Raw genomic sequence first — 8,089 nt, 5'->3', positions numbered from 1 at the left:
TTAAGCATGCTCACATGAAATTATCTTTGGTGAAGTGAGGTTGGATTGAAAGAAGGTAAAACAAGCAAACAAGAAGCCTATGCTTCATTCAGCTCTGGTTAATGCAACACAGAGAGAGAAATTCGCCGATAAGAAGAAGTGATGAAGATCTAGATTTCAGCAGAAATAGAAATTAATACCTTACATTTATGGAGAAAAAATGCCAAACACTGTATTATCAGCCTACAAGAGTTTTCAAATCTACTTATTCTATGGGGAAGAATGATTATTTGTTTTATATTCTACAGTAAGAAAATAGAAGCACAAAGAAATTAAATGACTCCCATAAAGGCACACAGTTAATAAACAATGCGAATGAGCTTTGAATCCAGGAAATCTAACATCAAACAGAAAATAAGTAAATAGAAAATAAATAGATGAAAATAGATAGGTAAGTAAATAGAATTATGGAATGAGTGTTTGCATCCTTCCAAAATTCTGTGTTGAAATCCTACTCCCCAATGTAAAGGAATTAGAAGAATGCAGTAAATCAGTAGTCTGCAATCCAGAAGAGCATTCTCACAAGAGTCCAACCCTGCTGGCATACTGATTTTGGACTTACATGCTACAGAACTATGAAGAATAAATTTCTTATGCTGATAAGCTGCTCAGTCTCTGTTGTTTTCTTATGGTGTTCAGAACCAAATAAGATAGATAAAGCCTAGATAGATAGAGATTTGTTACATAAATATTTTCCAAATACAATCTGGGTTATTCTGATTTGGAAAGATTAGCTTTAATATATGCTATCGATATACAATGTGTTTTTAAACATAGCCACTGAGTAATCTCCTCTGCAATATAACTGCTCTCATTCTTGGAGTGGTGAATTAATGAGTGACTTTATCTTTCCAGTTCTGACATATATATTATTAATTCACATGAAGAAGTGGTAATGAATTTAAAAGGCCTTTTGTTTGTTGACATGAGCCCAAAGTATGTAATAGTAAGAGACACTGCTTCTTCATTCTCTAGTCTGTGCAACTCCAACTAGGTCCTAAGCACAGGTATGCCAATTTTTTTGGTTTTGGGTAGGATTTGAAGGGGCTTTAAAAAATTGCTTTTCCTCCTGTCTTCTAAATTCTTGTAGTTCAGATGAACAGAAAACCAAATTTTAATACATGCACACAGGCAGTTCATATAAGCATACCATTCCAAAGAGAGGCAGCATTGGATAAATGTGACATTTTGGACGAAAGAGAAAAGATGGTGAATAGGGTCTTAGATTTCAGAAGTGGGGCTGGGCGTTTTACAGGTAGTTGAGGAATTGCCTGACACAAGTGGAAAGGAATTTTTCTAGGCCACTCAGAAACAACGGGACACAGATGGTATGTAGCTAACAATCTCTTGTCTGAAGGCTTCTGATTTACCACATTGTATTCACGTTAGTCTAGGTGAACATTTTAAGATTTTCTTCCTGAAGCAGGATTTTCTATCTGAATCTCTCAGGCAGAAAAGGGGAGAAAGTCAAAGGTTCTTTCTGTGTCTTTTGTTTCTTAATAACCAGTTTAAGATTAATATCCCCAAAGGCAGAACTTGTGGTCCCCTCAGATCTCATGCCTGAAATGCTAAAATACTGATTACAAAAGGAGTATGAAAATGACAAACATGTGCATTTATTGATCAGAGTGGCTCTCAGAAGTGTTTCAGTGATGTACAAATTTTGCCTATCGACTTTTTCATAGGTTTTGTTTCTAGTGTTTTTTGTTTTTCTATTTCCAGGTACTACATGCTTGAAAAACTGACCTTTTAATGAATTTATGAACTTGTCTAAAGGAATCTGAAGTTTCTTTTAAGTATAATCACAACAAAAATTAATACATAAGATTTAACTTCAAAGAAATTTTATAAAAGTGTAGAGGAGGATGTAAAATGGCATATAAAATATAGTTCAATTACTTCAAATACAAATGTATTTAATTCTGCTTCCAGCAAAGATGGAAGTACAATAGCTGCATTTATTTTCTTTCCTGAAATAACTAGACAGCAGGCAAAAAAAATTCATGTAACAATATTCTCAAGCCATTAGACATCCAATAATGTGGGCCAGGGATTTATAGGAGACAGGACACAAGCAAGAAGATATCTATCATTTCTACAGTTAAGAGTGTACAGAAAATTTCTAAGCTATGGGAGCACAGCCAACAGAGGAGGAATGCGGCAAGAGAGCATAGGCAAAGACTGTCCTTTCTCTCAGCTGAAAAGATTAGGCTTAGAGTTCAAGGAAGCCAAGGAAGCTAGAGTTGACAGGACAAAACATGGGAGAGGAGAGAACTGAATAGAAAGAACACTGGAGACTGGCAGGGTGTTCATTCCTTCAAGTATTTAGCTGAGCACTGATCAGCATTCACATGTGAGAAAAATACCTGAGGCTGGGGAAGAATGGCATGAAAGGACCAAGGTTCTGCTAACCAAAGGTCATACAGAGCTCGGCATAGTATAATACCTGTCTCCCACAGCCAGAGTGGAAATTCTTATAATTCAGGGGACTTCAGTTAGAGTTAAACTATTAAGAAGGGTTTTGTTTCCTGGGGGGTACTAGATTAGTGTATAGTGTATAAATGGAGTCCTGGAGAAAGAAGAAGAGGAAAAAAATTGAAGAAAGAGTGAGCCACAATTTTCCAACTTTGATGAAAAATAGTTATGTGTCTGTGAAGTAATGTGATATCACTTTAACATTCATTCAGATAACTTACACATATATACAATAAATTCTGCAACAAATAAGCATGAAAATTTATAATAATAAGCTAACAAAGGCAATACGATGAACCACAAAAATTACACAATCCAAAAGAAGGAAAAATAGGTGGAACAAATAAAAAATAAATAGAAAGATGGCAGATTTAAACCCAGTTATATTGATAAACATGTTAAATGTTAATATTCTGACATCTCAGTTCAGGAAAAGATTGTTGGATTGAATAGAATGCAAGACCCAACTATATATGCATCCCACAGTACACTCAGTTTAAATGTAAAAACACAAATAGTTGAAAAGGAAATGAAAGGGCAAAAAATATGGACCATTTAGCACTAATCATGAACACCAGAATTGCTATATCGATATAAAAATGTATATTTCAAAATAAAGAATACTCCAGAATTAAGTTAATTTTTTAAGAGAACATAAGAATCTTAAATGTTTACATACTAAATGACAGAGCTTCAAAGTACAGGAAGCAAATACTAACAGAATGGCAAGAAGAAATAGACAAATCTGGCAGTAAATATAATATCTCTCCTTGAATAATTAATAAAAGAAATAAAGAGATAATGAGCAAGGTTGTGATAGACTTGAATAACACCACAAACCAACTTATCTGTTCAATATTAAAGACTACTGCACCCAATAGCAGAATGCACATCCTTTTAAACTGTCAAAGCACATGTATATATTTAAGGTCATTAAATTTTTTTCAATAGATATTTACAAATAAGTTATACTAAATTAAGTTCTCTGGCCATAATAGGCTTAAATTAGAAATCAACAACAGAAGGCCTCTGACAATCCTCAAATATTTGGAAATTCAAACACTCTTCTTCTGGATCTATGAGTCAAAGAAGGATTAAAAATTAGTTAGAAAATATCTTGAACAGAATGAAGAGAAAACAAAACATGTCAATATTTGTATGATATATGTAAAGTAGTATTTAGAAGGAAATTTATAACATTAAACATTTATTATTTTTAAAAAAGCCTTGTCCTGGTTGGCGTGACTTAGTGGATTGGGTACTGGCCTTCAAATCAAAGGCTCACTGGTTCCGAGTCCCAGTCAGGTCACACACCTGGGTTGCAGGCCCGGTCCCCTGTTGGGGGTATGTGACAGGCAACCATACATTAATGTTTCTCTCCCTCTCTTTTTTCCTCTCTCTCCTTCTCTAAAAATAAAAAAAAAATTGAAAAAAAAGAAATCCTTTGGAAAAAAAGAATGTTTTAAATCAATCACCTCAGCTTCTGACTTATGAAACAAGAAAAAGAATAGCAAATGAAACCAAAATATTCAATAGAAACAAACTGCTAAAGTACCTGAAAAGACACTTCTCCAAGAGGACAAAGCGATGGCCAATAGACATGTTAAAAAATGCTCAATATCACTAATCATCAGAGAGATGCAAATTAAAACCACAATGACTTATCACCTCACTCCTGCCAGGATGGCTGCCATCAATAAATAAACAAACAAGCACTGGCAAGGATGTAGAAAAAAGGGAACCCTAGTGCACTGTTGGTTGAATGCAGATTGGTGTAACCACTGTGGAAAACAGTCTGGAGTTTCCTCAAACACTTAAAAATTAAACTGCTTTTTGACACAGTAACCCCACTTCTGGGAATTTATCCTAAGAATCCCAAACACCAATTTAAAAGAATATATGAACCCCTATTTTCATAGCAGCACTATTTATTGGGGTGGCCAAAAATTTCATTTTTTTTCCTGTAACATGGCTCCAGTAGCACTTAGTTGTCTTTAACTTCATCCCAAACAGTTGTGTAAGATTGTATTGTGACAGCTGTCATATCAGTGTACATTAAAAAAAAAAATCTCAAAACTGGTAAAATTTGTGTAACCATTTTAATATTAAAGATGGAAGAAAATATGCAACATTTTCAACACATGCATTATTATTTCAAGAAAGGTAAAAATGCAACTAAAATGCAAAATAAAAGATTTGTGCAGTGTATGGAGAAGGTGCTGCGACTGATCAAATGTGTCAAAAGTGGTTTGTGAAGTTTCACGTTGGAGATTTCTGACTGGATGATGTTCCATAGCCAGGTAAATCACTTGATGTAGTGATCAAATTGAGACATCAATTGAGAACAATCAACATCATACCATGTGGGACAAAGCTGACATACTCAAATTATCCATATCAGTAAGCTTACTGGTCAAAATGAGAAATGTGTCTTTTAATTTACAGGAAAAAACATATGGACTTTTTGGCCAACCCAATACAATAGCCAATGTCTCTAAACAGCCCAACCATCCATTAGTAGAGGAATGGATGAAAAAGTCATGGTACATTTACACAATGGAATACTATACCGCAATAAAGAAGAAGGGACAATTACCTTTTGTGATGGCATAGATGGACCTGGAGAATATTATGAAGGTGAAATACTGTATTTTTCCATGATAATGTGCAAATTTTTGCCCAAATTTTGAGGGAAAAATAAGGGTGCACATGGGTATAATGATTACATACCATGGGCATAATAATCCCATGTAAAATGTACACAAAAATGTTGATGCACATTATGTGTGGCAAAATACAGGTAAGCCAACCAGTGAAAGACAAATACCATATGATCTTACTTATTCGTGGAATCCATTGAACAGAATAGAAACAGAGGCATGTGTACATGGAACAGACTCACATCTGTTGGATGGGAGGGGAGAGGAGGGGGCTGGATGGAAGAAGGTGAAGGGATTAGCCACAGAACACAGGTGCATAACCCTTAGGCACAGACAACATAACCCTTAAGTGATGCTGAGAGGGAAAGAGAGGTGAGGGCTGGGGGTCAGTGGGAAACCCTCATATGGGGGGAGGGAGTGGGAATATCTATAACAGTGTAAAAAATAAAAATAAAGTAAAGGGATAATAATAAAATAAACTGTTCATTAGAACAATAAAAAAGAGCAGAATAAAAATCAGTGAAATTTAAAATACAAAACATACACAAAAAATAGTACAAAAATCTAATCCAATTGTTCTAAGAAGTCTATAATATTGATAAATGTTGAGTCAGGTGATCAAGAAATAAAAAAAATATAAATTATCAATAACAAGAATGAAAGAAGTGATATTATACAGATAGTAAAAATTATGACACAGGAAGATTATAAAAATGGATACTTGTTTTTGCAAGATACAAACAGTCAAACACTCTCCAGATAAAATTAATAAGCTGGATAGCTTTATATCTATGAAAGACATTGAATTTATAGTTTAAAATCTTTTTTTTAAAGTGAACAATGAAAACTTTTTGGGTCAGATGGCTTCATTTGACAATTTTACCCAAATAATACCAGTTCTAGCCTAATTCTTTTTCTCCAAAATTAAAGAGGAAGCAATATAATGCAATTCATTTTATGAAGCCTATATTACTTTGATACCAAAATGAGATATAGCTATTTCAAGAAAGAAAATGTATAGATCTACATCTCTCATGAATGAAAGTGCAAAAAAGTCTTAATAAAATTTTAGCTAATAAAATTCAGTGATATATAAAAAAGATTATATGTTACGATCAAGTGGAATTTATCTCATATATTCAAGGTTGGTTTATCATTTGAAAATAAATCAATGTAATTTATTATAGTAACAAAAAATAAAAACCATAAATCATCTCAAGACACAGCAAAAGTGTTTTACTAAAGCAAAATAAAAATGGAGAAAAACCCTTTCATTATTAAAGAAAACTTTTAGAAAACTAAGACTAGAAGGAAAATTTCTCAACCTGATAAAGGTATCAATAAAAATTCTGCAGGCTAACATATGCAAAGGGAGCACTAAATGCTTTATTCCTAAGATGAGGAATAAGAGTATGAGAGTAGGTGTACTCTCCCCACTTGTCAATATTGCACTTGAGCTTCTAGTCAGTTCAATAAAGCAATAAAAATATATAAATGTCATTCAGATTAGAAATGAATAAACTTGTCTTCATGTACAGAGAAAATAATCCTTCATATAGAAAAATCATATGAAATCTACAAAAGTGCTATTGGAACTAGTGAGTGAGTTTAGGAATGTTGGAATTAGGAATGCATAGGACAAATATACAAAAATAAATTTTATTCATTTGTAGACTACAAACAATTGGACAGTGAAATAAAGCAAATCATAATACATAATAGTAACAAAAATCATGAAAGCAAGATGAATTTGACAGAAGTGTTGTAAGACTGCACATAAAAAAGTTTAACCATACTACCTGACAAGGGAGATACCATGACGGTGAAGGTGGTTTTCCCAGGGTGAGCCACTCCTGATGCACTGACCCCTGGGCTTTCTCCAAATGTGGGAAGGTCGACTGCAGAATTTGTGATAGTGGGGGACTGCTTTCGTGCTCTCTCATTTTTCTTGGGTTACAAATGTCAGATCATATAGTTTTCTCTGGTTGGGGGCAGGATGCTGAGCTGGTAAATAAATAAATAAATAAATAAATACTATAGTCAGTGCTGAGAGAAAATAAAGAAGTCCTAAATAGACAGATCCTCTATATAATGCAAAGATTTTTTTTAATTTTGCATGTAACACCAAAAGAATGATCAATCAAACATTTAGAAATTCGATTTCTTTATCCTTGATAACTTCTATTCTTTATAAGATTTTGATAAAGAGAGGTGTCATCACCGAGGCTGGAAGAAATGTACATGGTAAAGTACTAGTATACAGAATATATAAAATTTTGTTTTCAAGTTGCTATAGACAGAATTTTTGTGTCCTCCAAAATGTATGTGCTGGACACCTGACCACAGTGCAATGGTGTTTAGAGATGGGGTCTTTGGAAGGGAATTAGGGTTAGATTCACTCTTGAGGGTGGGGCCCTCCTGATGGGATTAGTGGTCCTATAACAGGAGGAAGACAGCTTTCCCTCACTGTTCCTGCATCCCCAAGGAAAAGCCTTGTGAGGGACAAGGACAAGGTGGCTGTCCACGTGTCAGGAAGACAGCTCTTACCAGGAATGAGAACTTGCCAGAACCTTGAGTTTGGACTTTCTAGCTTCCATAACAGTGAGAAATGAATTTTTCTTTTAGCACCCAGTGTATATTTTTTGTTTTGTTTTGTTTTACAGCAGCCTGAGCAGACTAAGACACAGGTATATAAAACTCCATGCTGAGGAAACAACCTAATTAAAAGTAAAATAAGCTTTCAGCTGATACTTTACAGATACACAAATAGAATATATAAATATGAATTGATGTTCAACATCAATTGTCATTTGGGAAATTAAAACCACAGTGAAATACCACTCCAAGCCTATTAGAATACCCAAAACTAAAAAGACTGATGAAGACTGTGAAAAGATTGTGACAAAAAGCAAATC

General features: G+C 34.1%; 1 pseudogene; it reads left to right on the top strand.

Moving 5' to 3' along the window:
- The first annotated feature begins 6,966 nt into the window (after positions 1 to 6,966).
- Positions 6,967 to 7,118, top strand: LOC114507197 (annotated as a pseudogene).
- The last annotated feature ends 971 nt before the right edge of the window (positions 7,119 to 8,089 follow it).

Source organism: Phyllostomus discolor, chromosome 9, assembly GCF_004126475.2.
Source record: "Phyllostomus discolor isolate MPI-MPIP mPhyDis1 chromosome 9, mPhyDis1.pri.v3, whole genome shotgun sequence".
Taxonomy (NCBI): domain Eukaryota; kingdom Metazoa; phylum Chordata; class Mammalia; order Chiroptera; family Phyllostomidae; genus Phyllostomus; species Phyllostomus discolor.
This window is presented reverse-complemented; position numbering and strand designations above follow the sequence as displayed.